Source organism: Pan paniscus, chromosome 5 (genome assembly GCF_029289425.2).
Source record: "Pan paniscus chromosome 5, NHGRI_mPanPan1-v2.0_pri, whole genome shotgun sequence".
Taxonomy (NCBI): domain Eukaryota; kingdom Metazoa; phylum Chordata; class Mammalia; order Primates; family Hominidae; genus Pan; species Pan paniscus.
In genome coordinates, this window is record NC_073254.2 from 101,331,881 (window position 1) to 101,359,623 (window position 27,743).

The window sequence follows — 27,743 nt, forward strand, 5'->3', positions numbered from 1 at the left end:
ACATTTTACACAAGACAAAATTGAGGCTTAGAAAACTTAAATGACTTAGCAAAATTACTCAGCTGACGTTTGGTTCTTGATTTGCCTAGCACATTTATGACCACAGGTAAAAACAAAATGAGAGTTTAGTAATAAAATTTTAAAGCGGAGTTCAGCAGTATTTGATAACACAGTATCAATAAGGATATTTCCAATTGCTATATGCATTACAAAGACACTTGAAGAAACACTGATAAAATAACCAAATTAATCACAACTATCTAGTATTATAAATCTCTCCAAAAATACAAAGGATAATTTGTTTATTCACAGTGAGTCATTTTAGGTATTCTGTTTTATTAGATAAATTTGTACAAATTATGTTCTGCACTCTCTTGTACTCAGATTATCATGGAAAATAAAAAATAAGCTCAGACAATTTTGACTCATTAACTCTACTTATTTACTCTCGCTCCTCTGGACAGGCTGTGCCCTTGAAGAGGAACTGGCAAGGTTAGGCATCATCCTCCTGGTGATGCTGTCCAGGCATAGAGGTCTGTGATAAGCATTCAATTAAAAGCAGCTCAATTATTTATAAAGACTGTTAGGTCAAATAATGCTTAATGCTAGCTTTCATTTCATTTATTCATTTTCTAATTGACAAAAATTGTGTATATTTAAATTACACACACTTACGTACAACATGACTTTTTATATGTAAACATGTTTAAGTGGCTAAATTGAGCTAATTAATATGTGAATTCCCTCATATATATATATATATACCTAAATTTTGTGGTGAGAACACTTAAAATCTACTTTCTTAATTTCTATAATTTTCAAGTATATAATATATTGTTATTAACTATAATCATCATGTTGTAGAATGAATCTCTTGAATTTATTCACTCTGTTTATTAAAATTTGCATCCTTTGACCAACATCTCTGTAATCCCTCAGAACACCCTAACCTCTGGTAGCTACCATCCTACTCTCACTTCTATGAGTGCCTTTTCAGATTTCACACATAAGTGACATCACTGGTATTCAACTTCCTGAGCCTCACGTATTTCACTTAACATAATGTCCTCCAAGTCCATCCACGTTGTAGTAAATGAGAGGATTTCTTTGTGTTTATACTCCATTATGCAATATACCACTTTTTCTTCATTCATTCACCCATTGATAGAGACAGGTTGATTCCATATCTTGGCTATTGTAGATAATACTACAATGAAATGGGAGTGCAAATATCTTTTCAACATATTGATTTCATTTCCTGTGTATATATGCTCAGTAGTGAGATTCTAGGATCATATGGTAGTTCTATGATCCCTCCCTTTAACTTTTTGAGGAACCTTTATAATGTTTTCCAAAAGAGCTGTACTAATTTACATTTCTACCAACAGTGCATTAGAGTTTCCTTTTCCCCACATCCTCACCAACAATCATTACTTTTTGTCATTTTGTTAATACTCATTCCAACAGGTGTGAAGTAATAACTTATTATGGTTTTAATTTTCATTTGCCAGATGATTAGTGATGTGGTACATTTTTCATAAACCTATTAATCATTCATATGTCTTCTTTTGCGAAATGTCTACTCAGGTCCTTTGATCATTTTTGTCAGGTTATTTTCTTTTATTTTTTGCTATTGAGTTTGAGTTCTTTATGTATTTGGATATTAGTCACTTATCTGATTTGCACATTTAATCATTTTCCCCAATTCTGTAGGTTGTCTCTTTACTCTGTTTTTTCTTTTTCTTCCAAAAGCTTTTTAGTTTCATTTAATTCCATTTGTGTATTTCTGCTTTTGTTGTCTGTGCTTTTGGGGTCATATCCAAAAAATCATTGCCAAGAATATTGTCTTGAAGGGAATTCTAATCAGGCTATCAGCATATTTCTCAGCATAAACTTTACAGGCCAAGAGAGAGTGGGGTGATATATTCAAAATACTGAATGAAAATAACTGCCATCCAAAAGTACATTATTTGTCAAGGCTGCTCTTCAGAAGAAATGGAGAGATCGTTTATCAGATAAACAAAAGCTGAAGGAGTTCATCACCACTGAATCTGCCTTACAGGAAATGCTAAAATGAGTTCTTCAAACTGAAAGAAAGGGTGCTAATTTGTAACACATAACATATAAAGTATAAAACTCACTAGTAAAAGTAAGTACATAGCCAAATTTAGAATACTCTGATACTGTAATGGTAGTGTATAAATCATACATTGTTAGTATGAAGGTTAAAAGTCAAAATTATTAAAATAATAATAGCTATGATAATTTATTAAGGCATATGCAATGTGACAAGATAAATTATAACATTAAAAATGTAAAATGTCAGGGGAGGAAGTAAATATGTAGAGTTTTTATATGCAAACAAAATGTAAGTGTTATCAGCTCAAAATAGCTGGTTATAATTATAATTTTTTGTAAGCCTCATGGTAACCATAAAACAAAAACCTATAGCAGATATGCAAAAGATTAAAAGTGAGGAATCAAACCATACCACTAGGGAAAATTACTTAATCAGAAAGGAAGACAGCAGGAGAGAAAGAAAGGAACCAAAAACCTACAAAACAACCAGAAAACAATTAACAAAATATCAGTAGTAAGTCCTTACTTATGAATAATTAACTTGAATGTAAATGGATTAAATTTTCTAAACAAAAGACATAAAGGCTGAATAGATAAAAAACAAACACCAAGACCCAACTATATGTTGCCTGTAAGAGATTCACTTCACATCTAAGGACACACATACTTTGAATATGAAGGAATGAAGAAATGCTAATTTATATTTATGTGTATAAAAGTAGCTTTTATAAAGTATCCCTTATTTTGTAAGTTAGCCTTAATTGTGGTGAGTGACCACAAGTATAATATCAATACCTTGGTCACATCATGGTGATACATAAAGTCAGACTTTTCAGAAAATGTGTATCATGCTTTCTACTGTTAATGTATTTGCTGAAACAAAAAATCCAACTTAAATATCCAATAATAAATATCATATGAAATAAGTAAAAATTTAAAGCACAGATTAATTTACTATAATATTATAATAGATTTAACCTAATCCTGCAAATATCCTGAGGCTTGTGCAGAGTTAGCAGACTCTAACTCTTCGAAGAGAGACACGTTCCCTAGGCAACCACTGCTCTATAATCCCAACCCATATTTGTATCTAGAATGTGAAGAACAATTTTGTTCTTTGCTTACGAGCCACATGGCTCTGCTTAAGCAGGTATAAAATGATGAGAAATTACATATTCCTTGTATAGCCATACAGTGTTCTTCCAGTCTTCACTACGAGCATCACCCTTCTTGTCCCCACTCCCTGCAGTATAGTCCCCTGATCTTCAGGTTATGTGGAGAATGCTACTCAGAAAATGAAGCCCTTCAGTGGCAAGCGTAATTTAAAGATGGAGAAGGAGATGGGTTATGGTCGAAAAGACTCTGGCATTGGACCAAGACTTCTCAATTACATGAGCCAATAATTTCTTATTTTTAAAAAAATTACAAATGTGAGTTTCACTTCTACAGTTGCTGAAGGAATTAATTTTAGTGACTGCATCTTCTCGACTTTCTTCATCAATTATAAATTTATCATTTAATTCTTTAAATATCATTCTATCTTAGAGTAAAACAGAAATAAAAACAATAACAGAATTGAATGCTCATGCTGTTCTGTGAGTAAGCTCATTCTAGACTGTTGTCCATTTCTAGGTTTCCTTGTTAGCTAACTTGGTTTGTCAGAATGAGCTGTTGAGTCACATATGAGTTATAGATTCATGGATGTACTGATCCTTGTACTTCCTGGGTATAGCTGGATGGAACCTGAAGCTTCTAGAGATACCATAGCCCTTTATCAGAGAGTACCATGTTAATACAATAATTGTCTGTTTGAAGTTGTGAAGCATCAAGCTAGATCTTGTGTTATTCCTAACTTACTTAGAAGCCTGAATATATGTTACACATTAAACACAAATTACTGGAGATTTTGATTCAGTAGGACTGAAGTTGGATAAAATAATCTGCATTTCAAAAATCTCTCTTGATGACTCTATCTTCTAGGTTAAGAAACATCGAACCAAATAAATATTTCAAATTATGAGATTAAATTATTCTAAGTCTGTTTTAAATTCTGTTATGGGGTTACATCACATGGGAACATTAAGTTTTAGAAATAGTTGATTAAAACATCACAAAGTTGTTAAGAAGAACTGTCCATGGCAGATCCTCCTTAGTCAATACCCACAATGTGGCATCCCTGGTAGCTGTGCTGAAATGTGCCTTTTGGGAATGGGATTATACCTGCTGAAGATACGTGCCTGCATTATAGAAAGCATGTGGCAGTGAATATGTTCCTCAAATGGTCTTGCTTAATGCTTTTCCTGCCATGAAGTATCTTAGCAAGTAGGATGGTGGAAAAGCAAACAAACAAAAAGTACAGTCAGTTGTTAATTATAAAGCATAAGAAAAGGCATTTCATGTATGGTATTGATTTTTCCTCAAAGCATAAAGACAAAATTTATCATATTTTACCGACAAAGACGACCTTTTTAGAAGTCCAAACTTTCTTGAAAGGAAAAAAATGGCTCTGAAAAAAATAATTTTTATTTTATATAAAAACCTTCGTCCATCTCTGAGATTAAGAATAAATGTATCAGAGTTGAGAAGGTGGATTCAGGTTGACACATGGAATGCATAACAGCAGGCACTCTAAATTAAAGATAGCTGTCTTGGCAATGGAATTAGTATAATGCAAGATAAACACCAAAGCTTTTAAGGATGCCTTCTTTTTTGTTTTTTTGGAGAAACTTCCTTTTGTCAAAATGGTGCACTCCTAAGTAAACACTGGCAAACAAGGTCATTCAAGGCAGCACGGTATTGGAATGAGGCTATGAGTAATAAAATGCTATCTTTTATCAAAATTCCAAGTTATCAGATTCAAATAAACATAATTCTGTTAGACAAAGTGTAGGTCAAAATATAACACTGATTAGAGATAATTAATTCCCCATGGAAAATACTTCAGAGGATGCCAAAGTGCTTGTATTTGTACTCTATAAAGAAGTCAATAATTCTTCATGTTTTCAATGCCTATGTTAATTGGAATTGCACAGTTTAACATAAAGTTACTAATTAATTGTCCAGTGTTTATGCAATATTAATGTAACACTGCTTATTCCATTATGAATATTTATATATCAAATTTATGAAAACATATTACTAGTAGGTTGAAAAACCTAATATGTCATGGCTGCAACATGGTCGAGATGTTGTCCACTTAGAGATGTTTGATTTTATTGAGTTAGTAGAAATAATAATGCTTCTCAAATATATAACATTGAAAGACATGTTTTCCACTATAATAGCAAGACCACATCAACTAAAACTATATGACAACTACTGAAAAATCTTCTGTCCGAAGATAGAATCATACAAATAATGAATTATAATCTTCAGAATATATTTAACTGTAGTCTGGAAAAGTAGGTGAAAATTTTAAAAGTTAGACTTGAGATATATAATACTGGAGATGAACTATTTTTATATGTAACCATGCTTCTAATTTTCAAATGTACAGAATATAAAAATTGAAATGTATAGACAATCTGAATTGATAGATACTATATAACAAACTTAAAATTCAGATATTATTTAACTATGTAACAGGTTTTTATCACCTAGATGTTACCTTAACCAAATGATCAACTTAACATCACCAACCATGGGTTAAGGTGATATCAGGTGCTTCTTAAATTAATGCGCTGAGAAAAACACAATATTACTTTGCTTGTGTTTCTGCCAAAAATGTTGAGCCTGATTCTAATCATGAGAAAATAATTAGATAAATCCAAACAGCAAAGCAAGTGGTCTAGAGTCTTCAAAATATCAATGTCATAAAGCATGAAGGACTTTTTTTTAAATTTTATTTTATTATTATTATACTTTAAGTTTTAGGGTACATGTGCACAATGCGCAGGTTTGTTACATATGTATACATGTGCCATGTTGGTGTGCTGCACCCATTAACTCGTCATTTAGCATTAGGCATATCTCCTAGTGCTATCCCTCCCCCCTGCCCCCACCCCGCAACAGTCCCCGGAGTGTGATGTTCCCCTTCCTGTGTCCATGTGTTCTCATTGTTCAGTTCCCACCTATGAGTGAGAACATGCGGTGTTTGGTTTTTTGTCCTTGCGATAGTTTGCTGAGGATAGTTTCCAGTTTCATGCATGTCCCTACAAAGGACATGAACTCTTCATTTTTTATGGCTGCATAGTATTCCATGGTGTATATGTGCCACATTTTCTTAATCCAGTCTATCGTTATTGGACATTTGGGTTGGTTCCAAGTCTTTGCTATTGTGAATAGTGCCGCAATAAACATACGTGTGCATGTGTCTTTATAGCAGCATGATTTATAATCCTTTGGGTATATACCCAGTAATGGGATGGCTGGGTCAAATGGTGTTTCTAGTTCTAGATCCCTGAGGAATTGCCACACTGACTTCCACAATGGTTGTAAAAAGAGTAAACTTGGGCCGGGCGCGGTGGCTCACGCCTGTAATCACAGCACTTTGGGAGGCTGAGGCAGGTGGATCACGAGGTCAGGAGATCGAGACCATCCTTGCTAACATGGTGAAATAATCCCGTCTCTACTAAAAATACAAAAAATTAGCCGGCGTGGTGGCGGGCGCCTGTAATCCCACCTACTCGGGAGGCTGAGGCAGGAGAATGGCATGAACCCGGGAGGCGGAACTCGCAGTGAGCCGAGATCGTGCCACTGCACTCCAGCCTGGGCGACAGACAGAGAATTTACTAGATGCAAAAGAATGAAAATGAGAGAGAAAGAGGGAAAGAAAATGTGGCAAAATATTAGAAACTGATAACTCTTGATGAAAGAAGATATATATTTAGTGTACGTTTCTTGCAATTGTAATGCAAATTCAAAATTTTTCAAAATAAAAACTTTTTGAGGAAATAGGATATTTTCTGGCTTACATAATTCATATACTCAACAAACCTCTATGGCTTAAAAGACTTGATGAGAAAATAACCTGAGCTGTAATAAAGGAATGAGGATGAAGGGAGAAGTATAACATAGTAGGTCTGGGATGAGGATCCCTGATTCTAATTCAGGTTGAGCAGCTGACAGGTCATGACCAATCATTTCATATTTCTTGGCATCAGATTGTTCATTTGTAGTGTGATAGAACTGAACCAAGATGAGCTCAGAAGTCACATATAATTTAGAGCCAATGGTGTTTAGAGACAGAATGACAGGAAAGAGACAATCCTAATTAAAAAGAACTTGAACATAATCAATAATCCACGATGGATACTTGGAACTATACTTCTTTTGGAAAATGCTAGAATCCGGGCAATTAGCAGGACTGTTTAGTGCTTAATATTCCAACGAACTTTGATGTTCTTACTCTTCACTATGATTCTTCAAGGAAAAGCAAACACTGGACTTGGAACGTTATCAACCTCACTAAATTATTACTGCTAGCATCTGGTAGAGTACCTCGTGCTGAAGGAATTTCTACAGAAATGTAAAAGTTAAAAATGAGCAAATTGCCTAATGATTGATGTGCTCAACAATCCACATATGGAAGGAGGAACACATTTTATAGCCTTGAAAAAGCACATCAGTTATATGTTTGCACAGGCACATAAACTGTGCTGCTGTGCAAGTCATTGAGGTTTTTTAAAAAAAACTATTGTAGGAAAGATATTTAACATAGAGTAAACTTCGTCCAACAGATCACAGATTAATCCCTGGCTCAGGATTCTTAATAGAATACTAGGGAAATTTCTTTGTTATGTTCATTTTATTATGTTTATCAAAGCAGTTTTTGGAAAAGTTGAAAAGGCTGGTTGTCTTAAGACACACTGAAGTACTGTAATTACCAGGAGAAAAAGAGAACATGAGATCCAGAAAAAAGGAGACATGCTGATTTATCATAAAAATATGGTAATTCCAATGTGGTTATTTTCATTGGAATGACATCTCAATGCATATGAAGTCAAGGACACGCTTCTTTCCTGAGACTTGAGATCCTTCCAGTTTAGTCTCATTCTTTATATAAAGCATAAAATTCTTATACCTGACACTATGAATTTATTATACTGTTAGCATTTCCTGGACAAATATTGTTTCCTCTCATATTTGTGTCTTTGGCAAATTAGTAAGGTTATAATACCATCTCCAAGGATCATTCCCCTAGGAGGCAGTATAGTGCAGTGTTTAAGAGGATAGAGTCAGAAAATCAGTTTTTGAGCTTTGAGTTGTAGGAGTTTCTTACATAATCCTACTGAGCCCTAGGCTTTTCATTTAAAAAAAATTGATATAACAATAGTTTTTATAGCATACATTTATTAATATGATTAAATGAGAGAATTTACATGCAGCAATTTGCACAGAGACTACCCCAGAGCAAAAACACTTTCTTCACAATTCCCCTCCTACTATTATTTCCATATTTTATTTGTTCTTTTGTGGTGCCTATCACATTCTTGCAAGAGCCGTGCAGTCCTCATCATTAAATTATAAATTTCTTATGAACAGGTAAAGTATGTTACCCATTTTTTTACCTACAGAACAACAAAAGTAGAATATACAATAGAGGTTTTTAGTAAATGTTTATTTAAATGACTTGAGTCATTGAAATTTTAACATAAATACTTTATCTTATCTTTTGGTATTAATGCAGAATCTACTGAATCTACTATATTAACACTGAATATTCTAAATAAAATATTCAAGTTTCAGCACATTGACATAAAACAAATTATTTTTGAGACTATTTAATACTTTCCCTACATTCTTGATATTCTATGTTGCTGTAGTTCAAATTACAGCAAACTACAACTTTATTGGCTCTGGTGCTCCGTAATTTAATTCACCTTATGACTGAAGAGCTACTTTTAAATTTCCTTTGAGACATCCAGCCTTTCACCCATTCACCCATTCTGTAAAAATTTTTAAAAAAATGCCCACCAGGAAAGCCCTGACTTCCCATGATTTACTGATTTCTATGATTCATCTTAGAGATTCCGATCATTTAAATTAATTTTGTGAATCAGGCTGTGTATTCTGTGCTGTGAAAATAAAAACCTAATGTTCCACAACTGACTCAGTTAAAAATGACAGTCAACAGAAAAACCCACACAAAGTCACCCAAAAGTTCAGCTTAGTCATCAAACCATGTTTGCTGAGAGAAGTTAAAATTTAAATTTATTTTCCAACATGATTATTCCTAAATTTTGCAGTTTTCAGAGACAGAAACTTTTAACATAGTAAATATGATAAAGGCAACATTTTTGCCTTTATGCACCATTTCCTCTTTTTTCTTTTTTGGACAAAACGTTTGTAAAATGCATAATCTAGCTGTATCACATACAATTGAATTATATAGTATCTCCCTCTACTTCCATGTATGGGCTGTCTCCACTTAGAATTATTTACCCGTGTTATTTCCCCTAAACACCCTATTCTTTTTCCACCTTTCTACTTTTGCGCAAACTGAATCCTCCATCTAAAAGTTGTTTCTTAACTTCACAATTCTCTTTCCACCATTACATATTCTTTAAGACCTAGCTGTGGTTCAAGTTGTCTCTCACTGTTATCATTTTTCAGCTAATGTATTATTCAATATTAATGTTTCCTTATTTACATAAATATGCTCTGCTTCAATCCCATTACTGGGTATATACCTAAAAGATTATAAATCATTCTCCTATAAAGACACATGCACACATATGTTTATTGTGGCACTATTCACAATAGCAAAGACTTGGAACCAACCCAAATGCCCATCAATGATAGACTGGATAAAGAAAGTGTGGCACATATACACCATGGAATACTATGCATCCATAAAAAAGGATGAGTTCATGGTCTTTGCAGGGACATGGATGAAGCTGGAAACCATCATTGTCAGCAAACTAGCACAAGAACAGAGAACCAAACACCGCATGTTCTCACTCATAAGTGGGAGTTGAACAATTAGAACACACGGACACAGGGAGGGGAACATCATACACTGGGGCCTGTCAGGGGTTAGGGGGCTACGGGAGGGAGAGCATTAGGAGAAATACCTAATGTAGATGAATGGTTGAGAGGTGCAGCAAACCACCATGGCATGTGTATACCTCTGTAACAAACCTGCACGTTCTGCACATGTACCCCAGAATTTAAAGTATAATTTTTAAAAATGTTCTGCTTCTGCTGTAAGAATATAAGCAGGCTCAAATCATTAATGTTTTTCCTTCACAGTGCCTACCTGAGGAACATGAGCTGACTTTGTGTGAAATGCTTTCTAGTGCAAGCACATAGAGTATCTACGTATACATAGAAAGAAAAGTGCTTTGTAGATTCTGGTCAAGCTTAAAATAGAATGACAGGTTTGCATAGAATAGAATTGTAGGCTCATAAGACTGTTATCTTATAGAAATGAAACAAGGTAGTGAAATTGAGAATGCTTTTGCTTGGCTTTCCCTCTGCACATAGATTTCTGATGATAAATTTCTTTCTTTTGATTATAAGAGCATGGAGATGACAAGGCACATTATAAATAATCAAAGACATGACTTTATAGCTTTATATAGAGGAGCATAAATAATATCTGCATTAACAAAATATGCAAAATTCTTGAGACCAAAGATAATCATATGTGGTGAATGGGCTCTGCGTTTGTTGGTTGAAATCTCATTGTTAACTTTTTGCATTTATTGGCTGAAACTTTCTTGTTAACTTTTTGTTTAATTTTTCTGTCATAGTTAAACATTTAACCATCTGACGAAAAGGGAAACACATTTATGCTCATTTGTAACACTGTTTGATTCTTCCTAATACTGTGTAAGTTATGCTTTTTGAAGTTAGAATTCTATTTTAGATGCCATAATTTATTTAATAATTCATTTTCTACGAGTGAAAATTATATCTTTAAAAAATCCCTCCCAAATAAAAGAAAAACCAAATCTTTAGGAATCTTAATTATAAATTTAATTTTTTTCATGATTACTTGTATGAGATATGCCTTGTAATTAGAACTCATATTGCTATTTAAGTAAAGCAATTAAAGTTTGTTTGTATGTATGCTAATAAATGAGGCCAATGAATACAATCATGAAATTTATGTATTTTATTTGAATGTTTTGTATTAATGCTAGGATGAAATACTACCAATAATAGGTAGAAATTTGAGAGGATTCTACTTTTGAAAGAAGAAAACTGTACTGGATGAACTCCACATTTATAAAGTTTTTCCCCAGAGGACCAGCCACAGTCCATGTAGTGCAGTTTGGTTAGCACTCAGGGAGACAGCCATGCTTTTATGGCTTGAGCCATCAGAGAATGGATTTTAGATCCCCCAGTAAAACCTGAATTGGAGAAGAAATATTCAGATGAGATGAGAGCCACAAGGTAGGAAACCCCCATATCTGCATATTAACTCCCATGAACGCTGGCTGAATTGAATGTGTGTTTATAGTTGTGGAGGAGGAACTTCAAATAACCCATTGAAAAGCAGTTGAAAGACTAAAAAGGCAGAGTAAAGATTGGAGTTTTAAGTTTAAGTCCTGCATTTTTAGATGGTCTTGATAAATAAATATTACATTCCATTTAAATTTAGGCATTACTACACTGTACAAATAAAGACATACCAGGACAAAGAGATTCATCCTAAAACCAAGAGCAAAACCAAATAGATATATTATCCAAAAGTTCAAAGTAATTAGACATTCATTTCTCTGCTTTCTAGAACTGACATCAACACTCTTTAAGAAGATAATAAAATCCAAATCATTGTAAACATATTCCGAACATCTGTTATCTACAATAAAAATAATCAAATTAGAGAAAATAAAGGAAGAATGCATAAATTACCAGTATCAAGAATGAGAGAGAGGATATTAGTGCTGATACTAATGACAATAAAAGTATAATAAGGGAATATTATGAACCACTATATAAAAATAAATTTTAACAATTTGTAGAAAATGGATAAAATTTCTCTAAAAATGAACCTTTAGTGTTACTAAGGGTAACACCAAGAGATATAGAAAATTTGTTAATAAATTTATTTTTTACCAAAATTAATGCAAATGATATAGAAGTCTAAATTCTGTATCTACCTATAAAATATATTGCATTCATTTTTAAAACTATCCCACAAATAAAGTTTAGATCAAGAGGACTTAGTAAATTCTACAAATATTTAAGCTTTCATCAATAGAACATTGGTAAATTCTACAAATTTTTAAGTAAGAAGTAATAGTTTTACAAAACTGTTTTGTAAAATAAAAGAGAGCACATCACGAATCTTTCATGACTATAGAATTGCCCTAATTCAAAAGTCTGCCAGTATTATGAGAAATAAAGGTGAATATAATAATGTGAGTTTATGTTCCTGTTGTAATGTTGTTAGCTAGTTACTTTGTAGTCTGAATTATGTAATTGCTTTATAGGATCTGTAAGCTTTCTACTTACATTTGCTTTTATGATGGGCTAGTATCATTCTTCTATTTCTATATTTAAAACTCCTTTGACATTTCTTGTAGGGCGAGTCTAGTGGTGACAAATTCCCTTAGTATTTGTTTGTCTTGGAAAGACTTTATTTCTGCTTCATTTATGAAGCTTAATTGGGCAGAATTTAAATTCTTGGTTGGCATTTTTTTTTTCTTTAAGAAGGCTGAAAATAGGTCCTCAGTGTTGTCAAGAATCTGAAGAAAAGTGAATGGTTATACACTGTTGGTGGGAATGTAAATTAGTACAACCTCTATAGAAAACAGTATGGGATTTTCTCAAAGAACTATCAGTAGAACTACCATTTGATCCAACAATTCTATACTGAGTATCTATCCAAAGGAAAGAAATTGTTATATCAAAAGACACATAAACTCATATGTTAATTGCAGCACTATTCAATAGCAAAGTCATGGAATCAACCTAAGCACCTTCCAACAGATGACTGGATAAAGAAAATGTGGGATATATACCTCATAGACTACTACACATTTATAAAAATCAATGCAGTCATGTCTTGTGCCACAACATGGATGGAGCTAGAGGGTACTATTCTTGGGCAAAATCACTCAGAAACATAAGTAATCTCACTTATAAGTGGGAACTAAACAATGGGCATAGACATATGGAGGAATATAGTCAGAGACTCCAAACGGGTGAAGGGTGGGAGGGAATTGAGGATTGGAAAATTAATTATTGGATACAATATTCATTACTCAAAAGACGGGTACAGTAGAAGTCCAAACCTCACCATTATGTAATATGTCCATGTAACAAACCAGCACATATACCCCCTGAATCTATAAAAATAAATATAAAGACATCTTTTGTAGTGTTAAAAAAGAAGTACAAGTTATACTTGAAAATTCCTCTTGAACAGTCAATAATATATAAAATTTATAATGTGTCATATTAGATGATGATCAAATGAGGTTTATCCCATCATTTGAGGGTTTTTTAAATAATTGTAATTTGGCATATTAGTGAAAATAGTGAGAAAATAATATAATGATCAAACCATGAGATCATCTAAATGTATACAAAAAGAACATTTGATAAAATTAAACTTCCATTTGTGATTTAAAAATAAACTTTTGCAAACTGCAGATAGAAGGATTTCCCTTAATATGATAAATGGTATCTACGAAAAAAATCTATAGCTAACATGAAACAATAAAGAAATATAAGAAGAAAACAAAGATTTCCTTTCACAAGATTCTAGTCAATATTTTACTAAATATCCTAAGGAATCAAATAAGAAAAAGTAAAAGGCATAGCATAAAGATTGGAAATAAATAAAAGTGCATTTATTTGCAGATGATGTAATTGCTTACAAAGAAACACTAAAAATATGAAAAATAACCTCTAGACTCAAATAACTTAGAAAAGTTAGTGGATAAATATATATGTACAAAAATCTATATAATTGTCAATACCAGCAGCAAACACTTGGAAAGTTAAATTTAGAATTTATTTAAACATTTTGCTTACCATAGCATGAGAAACACATTTAAGGATAAATTTAGCAAAAACTGTGCAAGGTCTGTATTCTAAAAACTTCAGAAAAAACTGTGAAAAATTAAGAAGACCTAAATTAATTGAGAGATATGCATGTTCACAATTTGGAAAATTAAATATTGGTATGTCATCAATTGTTTCCAAATTGACCTAAATGCCAATATAATCCAACCTAAAATCCAAAATTTCTTGAGAAATTTGATTTTAAAATATACATGGAAGTGCAAAATATCTATAATATTTAAAACAATATTGAAAAGAAAGAAGTACAGAGGAGGCACACTGATTTATATTTATAAAGCTATAGAAATTGTGATAATGTGGTATTTTTATAAATATAGACCAATTAATGGAAAAAACTCAATTAATGTTTGAGAAAGTCACCAAGGCAAGTCAATGAGGGAAAGAAAAGTATTTTCAACAAGTGGTGCTGGAACAACTAGAGAAACATATAAAAACTATCAATGAACTCTATCTCCTTCTATTCTAAAAAAATAATTTGGCCGGGCACGGTGGCTCATGCCTGTAATCCCAGCAGTTTCAGAGACCGAGGCGGGTGGATCACAAGGTAAAGAGTTTGAGACCAGCCTGGCCAACATGGTGAAACCCCATCTCTACTAAACATACAAAAATTATCTGGGCGTGGTGGCAGGCGCTTACAATCCCAGCTACTTGAGAGGCTGAGACAGGATAATCATCTGGACCCGGGAGGTGGAGGTTTCAGTGAACTGAGTTCATCCCATTGCATTCCAGCCTGGACAACAGGACGAGACTCCATCTCAAAAATAATAATAATAATAATAATAATAATTTGGGGTTGTTCACAGGCCTAAATGTAGATGACAGAACCATAAAGTTTCTAGAATAAACTTTGATGTAAACAAATAATTTTCAACCAAGACACAACAGCACAAGCCATAAAAGATGAAATATTAGTACATTGATCATTATCATAATTAAAAATTTCTGCTCATTGTGGGACACTGACAAGATAATAAAAATTAAGCCACAGACCAGAAGAAAATATTTACCATACATATATCTATCAAAGAATACAACCTAGAATATATAATAAAATTCTACTAATAAATATATCTAATTAATGACAAAAATACAAAATACTAGATTTTGAAAAGGGAGCAAAAACATTGAATACACAATTTTTACACACAAAAAAAACAGAGGAATGGCTGATAAGCATATGCAAAAGTTCTCATCATTATTAGTTACCAGGAAAAAGCAAATTAAATACTCCATTTAAAATGCACCTAAAATGGCTAAAATTAAATGACCTGACAAAAGCAAATGTTGACAAGGTTGTAGAGAAGCTAAGACATTTATACATTGCTGCTAAGAATGTAAAATTCTACAAGCACTTTAGTGCACCTATCATATGATCCAGCAATTCTGCTCTTAGAGTATCCCCAAGAGAAATAAATAGACTTATACATGAATGATAAATCAGTTTTATTAATAGGAAGTGAAAAAGTTTAAACAAGCCAAATATTCTGAAAATATATGCAGGAAATAGGAAATGTTTAAACAAATTATGGTATATTCATACAATGCAACTGTACTCAGCAATAAAAAGAAATAAACTACTAATGCAAGGATTAGAATAACAGAATATCAGAATTTTCAGTTGAACAAAGGAAGCCACAACCGTAAGAGTATATAGTGACTGTATAGTCCATTTTATAAGGTTCCAGAATAGATAAAACTAATCTACAGGAATTTGAATCATAACATTAGTTGCCTATTGAGACAATGACTGTCTTGTGTGATAGAAATGTTGTGTATCTTTTTAAAAAAAATATTTCCATAGGTTTTTGGGGAACAGGTGGTATTTAGTTACATGAGTAAATTCTTTAGTGGTGATTTGTGAGATTTTGGTGCACCCATCACCCTAGCAGTATACATTAAACCCAATTTCTAGTCTTTGTCACCCCCTTCCCATCCTTTCCCTCTGAGTCCCCAAAGTTTATCATATCATTCATATGCCTTTGCGTCCTCAGAGCTTAGCTGCCACTTATGAGTGAGAACATAGAATGTTTGGTTTTCCATTTCTGAGCCACTTCACTTAGAATAATAGTCCTCAACTTTATTCAGGTTGCTGTGAATGCCATCAATTCATTTCGTTTTATGGCTAAGTAGTATTCCATCATATATATCATATATATGATAATATGATAATATATATGATATATATGTGAATATATGTCATCATAGATTATATATATTATATATATATATATATCACAGTTTTTTTAATCCACTCGTTGATTGATGGGCATTTGGGTTGGTTCCACCTTTTTGCAATTGCAAATTGTGTGGCTATAAATATGCATCTGCAAGTATCTTTTTCATATAATGACTTCTTTTTCTCAGAGTAGATACCCAGTATTGGGATCACTGGATCAAATGGTATATCTACTTTTAGTTCTTTAAGGAATCTCCACACTGTTTTCCATAGTGGTTGTACTAGTTTACATTCCCACAAGCAGTGTAGAAATGTTCTCTTTGCAGTGATGCTTACACGAGTGTATACTCTTATCAAAACTCACCAAATAATATAGTTAAAACCCTTATGGTCTGTGTAATTTGAAAAGTTGATTAACCACATGAAGTTGCTACCAACTTAATGGCAGATTAAGTTACTAACAAACTTTTATGTGCTAGACATTTAGATTGGCTTTGTGGAAATACCCTCCCAATTTCCATCCCTCACTTTTTTCAGGTTTATGATTTAGTAGAGAAATAGAACTCCAATGTACAAGTCTAGTAAAAGAAAAAAATCAAAATAATTTTAATTTCCAAAATTGGGTGCTATAATACAATAGTCCAGTTTTGTCACAAATAAAAGGATAATTAATTTTAATACGTAGGCTTTCTTAGAACAAAGGATTGGGACTTGTTGTTCCTGTGGCAAGTTTTTTATAAAAAGCAATTAAAAATTTAAAAGGAATGAGTACACACATATATATTCTTGCTCTGTAAGCTAAGAGAGCCTAGAAGCAATAATACCAAAGTAGCAAAAAGCACATGTAGTGCAGTTCTTAATTTCTACTATCATTCTCCAATACAAGGAATCAAGGCTCTTTGGAAAAACAGTTGATTCTAGGACTGGAGGAGGAAATATATGAGATGAACTTGGAACATTTTGTAGTACCAGAAAGTTAGAAAGTCCTCAAAAGCAACAATTACATTCCACAATGATGGGGAAATGTCAAAGGGACACAGGAACCAACTGAGAGCTCTTGATGCTGAAAGCTACAACAATTTGAGCAATAAATATAAACTAAATATCTATGAATTCATGCTGATGTAAATAAATAAATGATTGAATAAATGAATGGAGAAGAAGATATAAGTCACCCATGCAGAAGAATTCCAAATAATTTATGTAGATATTCAGGAAGGTGGTACATAACAACCCACTCATTAAATGTGGGCTGCACATAGTGACTTCCTTCCAAAGAGTACAGTATACAAAGTGCCAAAAAAAAAAAAAAAAAAATCAAAAAAACGCCTGCCACGGTAGCTCACGCCTGTAATCCCAGCACTGTGGGAGGCCAAGGCGGGTGGATCACGTGGTCAGGAGATAGAGACCATCCTGGCTAACATGGTGAAACCTGGTCTCTACTAAAAATACAAAAAATTCATGTTGGGAGGCCGAGACGGGCGGATCACGAGGTCGGGAAATTGAGACCATCCTGGCTAACACGGTGAAACCCCGTCTCTACTAAAAATATAAAAAAATTAGCCAGGCGTGGTGGCAGGCGCCTGCAGTCCCATCTACTCCGGAGGCTGAGGCAGGAGAATCGCATGAACCCGGGAGGCGGAGCTTGCAGTGAGCGGAGATGGCGCCACTGCACTCCAGCCTGGGCGACAGAGCGAGACTCCGTCTCAAAAAAAAAAAAAAAAAAAAAAGATTAACTTTGCAGCGAATAAACCTGACCAACACTACTTCAGCTAGGTGTTCGAGCTTAACAGCAACAATGTTAACTCATGGCAGCACATACCCTTGATATTATGTGATAAAAATGTCACTTTACCTCTCTGGTCTTCCTCCTGAAACCATGTAATATCAGTCTAATCATGATAAAAAAAAATTAGAAAATTCTCAAATGAGGAACAGTTTATAAACTAGTACTCAAAACTCCAGGTCATCAAAAACAGGGAATGTGAAAGTGTAATAGCTAAGAGGAGCCTAAGGAAACATAACACTAAATGGAATGTTGTATCTTAGGTGAGATCCTAGAGTAGAAAAAAGACATTAGGCAAAAACTGAGGAAATATGAATAAAGTATGAACTTTAGTTAATAATGTGTCTATCTTGGTTAATTAATAGTAACAAGGATACCATACTTATGTTCGATATTAATAATAGAGGGAACGAGCTGTGGGGTGCATGGGAACTCTTTCTACTAGCTACTCAATTTCTCTGTAAATCTAAAACTGTTCTAAAAATGTATTTTTTAAAAAACTGGAATGTACAAAGCCATAGATATATGAAATTTTAAGTAGTTCCATATGACTGGAGGGTGTAGTATGCGAAAAAGAGTGAAAGGAAATGAAGTTAGAAGAGTAATCGTGGTGTTATTTCACTTGTTGGCTCCATATGCCATGATAAAGAATCTGGATTTGATTCTCTATAGGAATTAATTGAAAAATGACCTCACAGAAACAAAAATAAATAAGTTCATAGTATTTCACCTCAAACTGTCCTTCACAAGAAATTTGTGCCCTGACGTTGTCTTTCTACTTGCAAAATTATTCAGCACAACTGGAAGGGTAGGAAGGTTGTCAAAAATAAATACTGAAGATAAAGAAATCTGGATCTATTCAATATACAACACTTAGTTTTTGTCGGTCTTGTTTTATTTTGCTTTGCTATGTTTTGCTTGATTTTTATTGCCAATGATTTTTCAGGCGAACTAACACGCTTTTAAGACACAGACATACTCTTAATGTTTACATTCTAAGTGTTATTACTTTTCAGTAAAAGATGAATGGGTTAAATTCACAGCCTTTGGGTAATAATTATTATAACTATTTAGCGTTTAATTGAGTATCTGTTATGTGCTGGGCCTTCATACACTTTTTTTTTTTTTTTACCTCTTTCAACGTTTTTTTGAGCATAATGTCTGCTTTCTTGTTTTTTTTTGTTTGTTTGTTTGTTTGTTTTGTTTTGTTTTTGAGACGGAGTCTCGCTCTGTCGCCCAGGCTGGAGTGCAGTGGCGCGATCTCAGCTCACTGCAAGCTCCGCCTCCCAGGTTCACGCCATTCTCCTGCCTCAGCCTCCGGAGTAGCTGAGACTACAGGGGCCCACCGCCAAGCCTGGTTAATTTTTTTGTATTTTTAGTAGAGACAGGGTTTCATCATGTTAGCCAGGATGGTCTTGATCTCCTGACCTCGTGATCCACACTCCTGGGCCTCCCAAAGTGCTGGGATTACAGGCGTGAGCCACTGCGCCTGGCCAAGTATAATGTCTACGTCTTAAACAATAAAAATCAGGCTCAGGAAAGTTGACCTACTCAAATTCAAAATGTAGTAAAGAGGACTCTAAAAAAAGAGAATTAAAAATCAGTAAAGAATATTGTTTTGCGAGCACACCCTGATGTTTTCCCAACATTCACTGTGTAGATCAATGATGTCCTGAGTCTTAGCCAACTCTGCACACATTCTGCGCAGAGACTGAAGCAAAGACTAAATGTGAATTTGGTCAATATCTTAACTTTACACATTAACAATGTAAACACTTTTTAAATTATTTTCAAAATTCCCACTGGAGAGAGTCCTGCATTTTTTTTTCTTTTTAAATAATGTCTTTGCCTTGAAGTTGCAAACACAATCTGGGATTCAGTAATCAAATGTTAGCCGAACTTACCTTGCAAGCAAAGTAGGTCATTTTAATGGGAGAACACTTAGTTTTGTTTACTATTTTGATGAGTTTGTCAAAATACGTGTTTAGAGGCAGATGCTCTACCTCATGCAAGTGCAAAATCAGCCAAATGGGCACAGTGTAGAAGAATCACAGTACTCTCACCACTGGTGGGCATAACCATAGAGAGTACTTCTAAGAATTAATAGGACTTTAGGGCTGCTTACATACTCTTTGCTGAGGTATATACAACATAAAGGTCATTATTCCCTGTCTCCAATCAGAAATCTTCAGGAAATTATACATGACTCAGAATTGACCATGTAAGAGTGAATTCTTAGAAGAGCCTGAAACTTGCTGAGTTCCAATGAGGGTAACTTTAGCATGAACACAGAAACAGCATATATGGATACAGGAGCTGTTGTAGAGCAGGAATCCCTGATCACAATAAAGAGTAATCTTATGGTAAGAATTGTTCTGAGCAGAGGTTGAAATATCAAGGAATGGTTCACAGAACTGATACTTTTAGTGTAAAATGTTCTGTAATATAAATTGTTGGCTTTTATGGATTTCCAGAATAATATTTTCTCTATGCACACCAAAACCAGATATTTAGAGTTAGATTTCTATATTTCACATTTTATTTTCAAGTCTGGATCTTGTTGAGATCTTATATCTTAATTTCCTGTGATATTTTTCTTAACACTTGAAAATAAAAGCATTTGGGGCTGATATTTTTTCCTGAATATGAAATAGACTTTGGGAATAAATTAAACTTAAACATACACACTAAGTTTCATCATATGTAAGTAGGTTTCTTCTACTTATGATTTCGAATGTTAGCGTTCTGGTTAAATTTATTAAATGCCTTTGCAGTTTCTTTTGATACGATTTGTGGATTTTTTCTTTAATATTTAACAAAATTGTGCTGATGGATTTATAATAATGAGGTACTCTTGAACTACTGGAATATATATTACTGAAGATATTATTTAACCACACTGCTCTTTGCTAGTACTTTATTTGTAAAGTTTTTCATTTTTCATTATAGGGTTTTCATGCAATTTTATTTTTGTACTCTTGACAGATACCAAGTTTTGGTATTAAAATTATGTTGACATCAGAAAGTAAATGGAGAGTGTTTAAGTTAGTATAGATAAGCTCATTCTGCAGAAACAAACAGAAAATTTTGGCTCAACACATTTGAAATACTAGTGGTCTTTCTGGAAGAAGGCATAGAAACATTACAAAAAAAATGAACTGACTATTAGATGTATCTGGACGTGAAACTCGTCACTTCTGCTCATATTTAATTCACCAAAGCAGGTCACCTGCTCAGTCATGACTGAGCTCAACAAGATGGGGAAATGTGTTTCTCCCCAAAGAAGGTCATCGGATAGGGTGAACATTAATTTAATTTATCTAAACAATTTTCTATGGCTTAAAATGGTTATCTCTAATAATAATTTCAATAACCCAGCTGTAATTCAATTTACTCCTGGTTCCTTTTATGTATGCAGACAGATAGTAGACAGATAGAGATATGATAAATATAGGTATATGTAGATATAGAAATAGGACTTTGTGTGTGTGTGTGATTCGAGTATCTTAATTGGATCTGTGAGACTTCTGTTGAATGCCCTCTGGGATAGTTTGCCTCATTTTATCTAGAAATACTTGTTTTTCATTAAGCACAGTTGGAGATCACCTCCTTGCATAGAAAACTTGGCTTATCCATCTGGGCAAAAAATAGTTACTACATGAAGATTTCTGCTAAAAAATATCAATTTACTTCTTTTTTTCCATTTTATTTATTTATTTTATTATACTTTAATTTCTGGGATACATGTGCAGAACATGCAGGTTTGTTAAATAGGTATACACCTATGCACCACACGTACATATGGTGGTTTGCTGCGTCATCTACATTAGATATTTCTTTTAATGCTATCCCTCCCCTAGACCCCACTCCCCAACAGGTCCTGGTGTGTGATGTTCCCCTCCCTGAGTCTATGTGTTCTCATTGTTCGACTCCTACTTATGAGTGAGAACATGCAATGTATGGTTTTCTGTTTCTGTGTTAGTTTGCTGAGAATTATGGTTTCCAGCTTCATCCATGTCCCTACAAAGGACATGAACTCATCCTTTTTTATGGCTGCATAGTATTCCATGGTGTATATGTGCCACATTTTCTTAATCCAGTCTCTCAGTGATGGGCATTTGGGTTGGATCCAAGTCTTTGCTATTGTGAATAGTGCTGCAATAAACCTATGTGTGCATGTGTCTTTATAGTAGAATGATTTATAATCCTTTGGATATATATCCAGTAATGGGATTGCTGGGTCAAATGTTATTTCTGGTTCTAGATCCTTAAGTAATCTCCACGCAGTCTTCCACAATGGTTGGACTAATCTACACTTCCACCAACAGTGTAAAAGCATACTTTTTTCTTCATATCCTCTCCAGCATCTGTTGTTTCCTGACTTTTGATGATCACCATTCTAACTGGCGTGAGATGGTATCTCATTGCGGTTTTGATTTGCATTTCTATAATGATCAGTGATGATGGGTGACTCTCGACCAAGCAGACCTAATAGGCATCTACAGAACTCTCCACCCCAAATCAACAGAATATACATTCTTTTCAGCACCACATCACACCTATTCCTTTATTTATTTATTTATTTATTTATTTATTTATTTCTTGAGATGGAGTCTGGCTCTGTCGTACAGGCTGGAGTACAGTGGTGTGATCTCGGCTCACTGCAAGCTTCACCTCCTGGATTCAAGGCATTCTCTTGCCTCAGCCTCCCAGGGACCTGGGACTACAGGCATGCACCACCATGTCTGGCTATTTATTTATTTATCTTGTATTTTTAGTAGACACGAGGTTTCACCATGCTGACCAGGCTGGTCTGGAACTCCTGACCTAAAGTGATCTGGACCTCTTCTAAAATTGACCACATAATTGGAAGTAAAACACTCCTCAGAAAATGCAAAAGAACGGAAATTGTAACAAACGGTCTCTCAGACCACAGTGCAATCAAATTAGAACTGAGGATTAAGAAACTCACTCAAAACCACAGAATTACATGGAAACCGAACAATCTGCTCCTGAAGGACTACTGGGTAAATAACGAAATGAAGGCAGAAATAAATATGCTCTTTGAAACCAATGAGAAGAAAGACACAACGTACCAGAATCTCTGGGACAAAGCTAAAGCAGTGTTTAGGGGGAAATTTATAGCACTAAATGCCAACAAGAGAAAGTGGGAAAGATCTAAAATCAACACCGTAACATCACAATTAATAGAACTAGAGAAGCAAGAGCAAACAAATTCAAAAGCTAGCAGAAGACAAGAAATAACTAAGATCAGAGCAGAACTGAAGGAGATAGAGACATGAAAAACCCTTCAAAAAATTGATGAACCCAGGAGCTGTTTTTTTTGAAAAGATTAATAAAATAGATAGCCTGCTAACCAGATTAATAAAGAAGAAAAAAGACAAAAATCAAATAGACACAGTAAAAAATGATAAAGGGTATATCACCACTGATCCCATAGAAATACAAACTACGTTCAGAGAATACTATAAACACCTCTAGGCAAATAAACTAGAAAATCTAGAGGAAATGGATAAATTCCTGGACACATACAACTTTCCAAGACTAAACCAGGAAAAGTTGAATCCCTGAATAGACCAATAACAAGTTCTGAAATTGAGGCAGTAATTAACAACCTACCAACCAAAAAAAAGCCTGGGACTAGATGGATTCTCATCTGAGCTCTACCAGAGGTACAAAGAGAAGCTATTACCACTCCTTCTGAAACTATTCCAAACAATAGAAAAGGAGGGACTCCTCCCTAACTCATTTTATGAGGCCAGCATCATCTTGATACAAAAACCTGGCACAGACAAAACAAAACAAAACAAAATTTCAGGCCAATATCCATGATGAAGATCAATGCAAAAATCCTCAATAAAATACCAGCAAACCAAATCCAGCAGCACATCAAAAAGCTTATCTACAATGATCAAGTTGGCTTCATACCTGGGATGCAGGGCTCGTTCAACATACACAAATCAGTAAACGCAATCTATCACATAAACAGAACCAATGATATAAACCACATGATTATCTCAATAGATGCAGAAAAGGCTTTCAGTAAAATTCAACACCCCTTCATGCTAAAACTCTCAATAAACTAGGTATTGATGAAATGATCTCAAAATAATAAGAGCTACTTATGACAAAACCCACATCCAATATCATACTGAATGGGCAAAAACTGGAAGCATTCCCTTTGAAAACTGGTGCAAAACAAGCATGCCCTCACTCACCACTCCTATTTAACATAGTATTCAAAATTCTGGCCAGGGCAATCACACAAAAGAAAGAAATAAATGGGATTCAAATAGGAAGAGAGGAAGTCAAATTGCCTGTTTGCAGATGACATGATTGTATATTTAGAAAACCTCATCGTCTTAGCCCCAAATATCCTTAAGTTGATAAGCAATTCAGCAAAGTCCCAGGATACAAAATTGGGACTGTGCAAAAATTGATGTGCAAAAATTACAAGTATTTACATATACCAATAATAGACAAACAGAGAGCCAAATCATGAGTGAACTGCCATTCAGAATTGCTAAAAAGAGAATAGAATACCTAGGAATAAAACTTACAAGGGATGTGAAGGACTTCTTCAAGGAGAACTACAAACCACTGCTCAAGGAAATAAGAGAGGACACAAACAAATGGAAAAACATTCCATGCTCATGGATAGAAAAAATCAATATCGTGAAAATGGCCATACTGCCCAAAGTAATTTATAGATTCAATGCTATCTCCATCAAGCTACCATTGACTTTCTTCACAGAATTAGAAAAAAGTGCTTTAAATTTCAAATGGAACCAAAAAAAGAGCCCCTATAGCCAAGACAATCCTAAGGGAAAAGAACAAAGCTGGAGGCATCATGCTACCTAACTTCAAACTATACTACAAGGCTAAAATAACCAAAACAGCATAGCACTAGTACCAAAACAGATATGTATACCAATGGAACAGAACAGAGGCCTCAGATATAAAGCTACACATCTAAAACCACCTAATATTTGACAAACCTGACAAAAACAAGCAATGGGGAAAGGATTCCCTATTTAATAAATGGTATTGGGAAAACTGGCTAGCCATATTTAGAAAACTGAAACTGGATCCCTTCCTTACACCTCATACAAAAATTAACTCAAGATGGATTAAAGACTTAAACATAAGACCTAAAACTCCAAAAATCCTAGAAGAAAACCTGGGCAATACCATTCAGGACATAGCCATGGATAAAGACTTCATGACTAACACACCAAAAGCAATGGCAACAAAAGCCAAAATTGACAAATGGGATCTAATTAAACTAAAGAGCTTCTGCACAGCAAAAGAAATTATCATCAGAGTGAACAGGCAACATATAGAATGGGAGAACATTTTTCCAATCTATCCATCTACTGAAGATTGATATCCAAAATCTACAAGAAACTTAAACAAATTTATAAGAAAAACAAACAACTGCATCAAAAAGTGGGCAAAGGATATGAACAGACACTTCTCAAAAAAGGACATTTATGCGGCCAACAAACAAGAAAAAAACTCATCAATTTACTTCTTAGGTACTTAAAATCTCAAGCACGTGGTTTCTCTTTCAGTGAGCAAGGATAATGTGGCTGTTTGATGAAGACTGAGCATTTGACAATATGTGATATTTGAGACAATCTAATGGAGCCATAATTTACAAGAGAATCCTAAGCATAGCAATTCTGTGTTTGAATTCTGACACTAGACTGGCTGGGTACAATTCAAGCATCACAAGTTATGAACTGTGTGTTTTTGAGCAAGTCTTTTAATGGAACTGGTCCTTAATTCTATCAATTGCAAAATGAGAATAATACAAATCTCTCTCTTAATTCTATCATTTGCAAAATGAGAATAAACACATCTCTCATATTTTAGGTCTAATAAACCAGAAACACATCTGTTGTGTAAAATCTTTATAGTGCATGGCACACATATAGGATAATAAATATTGTTGAAAACAGAAGGTTTCTTTCTGTTCTTAAGCTTTCACTCTTTCAGAGAAATCTCTTCCACATGTTAAAGTTACATTTTTGGTTTACATAGAAGGTGATCAGAAAAAAAAATCAATTTAACTGTAGTTTGAGTATGAATTTATATATTCAAAAAACATACATTCAGAATCTATTTACTAGATTTTAATCTAGTGCTCCTAATATATTGCCTCTTGTATTTAGTAGCAAAAAAAAAATGAATGTCTCTTCATATAAAAAGCACAATATAACTAGGATCCACTTTTACTTTTCTGCTAGAAAATTTGTAACCAAATCAGTTCTTATATGAATAAATTAACTTATTCCAGTTACATAGTGACATCCACAACTTTGCTTCTAATAATCAATCTTATTTTCATTGTATTTTTAATTTTCCCATTTTGTTTTGTTTAATTTTACACTATATCACAATTAAAAGAGTATGAAGGATATTAGCAAAATAAATCAACAACAGAGTTCAGCTATAATATAATAATACAATAACAGAGTTCCGTTCAAACATAAAATTGCTATTCTTAGCTAAAATGTGGAGTGGTACGAACGTAAACATAAAACTCCATTTTTTACAAGTTGATACTGCTATTGATAAAATTGTTGATGTATATTTAGTGTCTTCCTTTTTTCTTAAGTATATATGTTTAAGGATTTTTAACAGTAAATGTACTTTTGTAATCTTGTAAACAGAGGTATGATATTAAATAAGTAACAATCAGCTTTTAGTGGGCCAAAATGCTAGCTGCTTGGTAGTGTTTGCTGATTTTGAGCTATCACAATGAAGTCACTAAAAGTGGTACTGAGAAGAGATGTTCAGTACCCTACTAGAAAATGGTGTTTCTAGTATAAAATGCAATAAATGTAAGTAACCTCTAGAGCATAGATAACACTAAAATGTATTAACATAATCAATACATAATTATTTAGAATTTATTACTCTTGCTTTAACATATCTGTTAGTTTATGTAATTTAATATTTAATCATGAGCATGTTCAACTCACAAAATTCCTGAAACCCAGGCAGGTATAAGCCAATTGTAGCACGCAATGGCTCACATATATCAATATACGTGTTTTAAGTACCTTTCAACTGAATATGTTTATACTTTCACATATGTTTGCCCAAATTTCAAAAAATGCCTTTTATTTCTCTTTCAGAATGACTATTTCAGATTTCATTTGGATTGAAACAATGACTTGGCATTCTCAAGGTATAAACCTCAGTTTTCCTCTGTTCTCTAAACTAATTTAGAGAAAGTAAATTGACTGTGGATAATTATTCAGTTTGACATCTCATATCTCTTTTAAACAAGCTGATGTGATGGAATTCCTGCTTTCACACAGGCCTGGGAAAACACAGTGCTAACAATAATAGGAAACCCATCTCTAGGGCACTATATATATATATATAAAATTTTAAGTGCTCCTAGCCACCTTCAGATAACACTACATTTGGAAAAAAGAAAAGAGCAAGATACTTTTAGGTACCTGGTAACAAATGACAACACTTTACTGTCAGTGTCTGAACTTGGAGAAGGAGTGGGAATCAGTCACTGTTGGCAAAGTTCTACCACTTACCTAAGTGTCCTCCATACTGGCTTTATGCAGTTAAAATAGGAGGAGAAGGAAAAGGAGGAGAAGGAGGAGGAGGAGAAAGAGAAAGAGAAGGAGAAAAGAAGAAGAAGAGGAAGAAGAGGAAGAAGAAGAA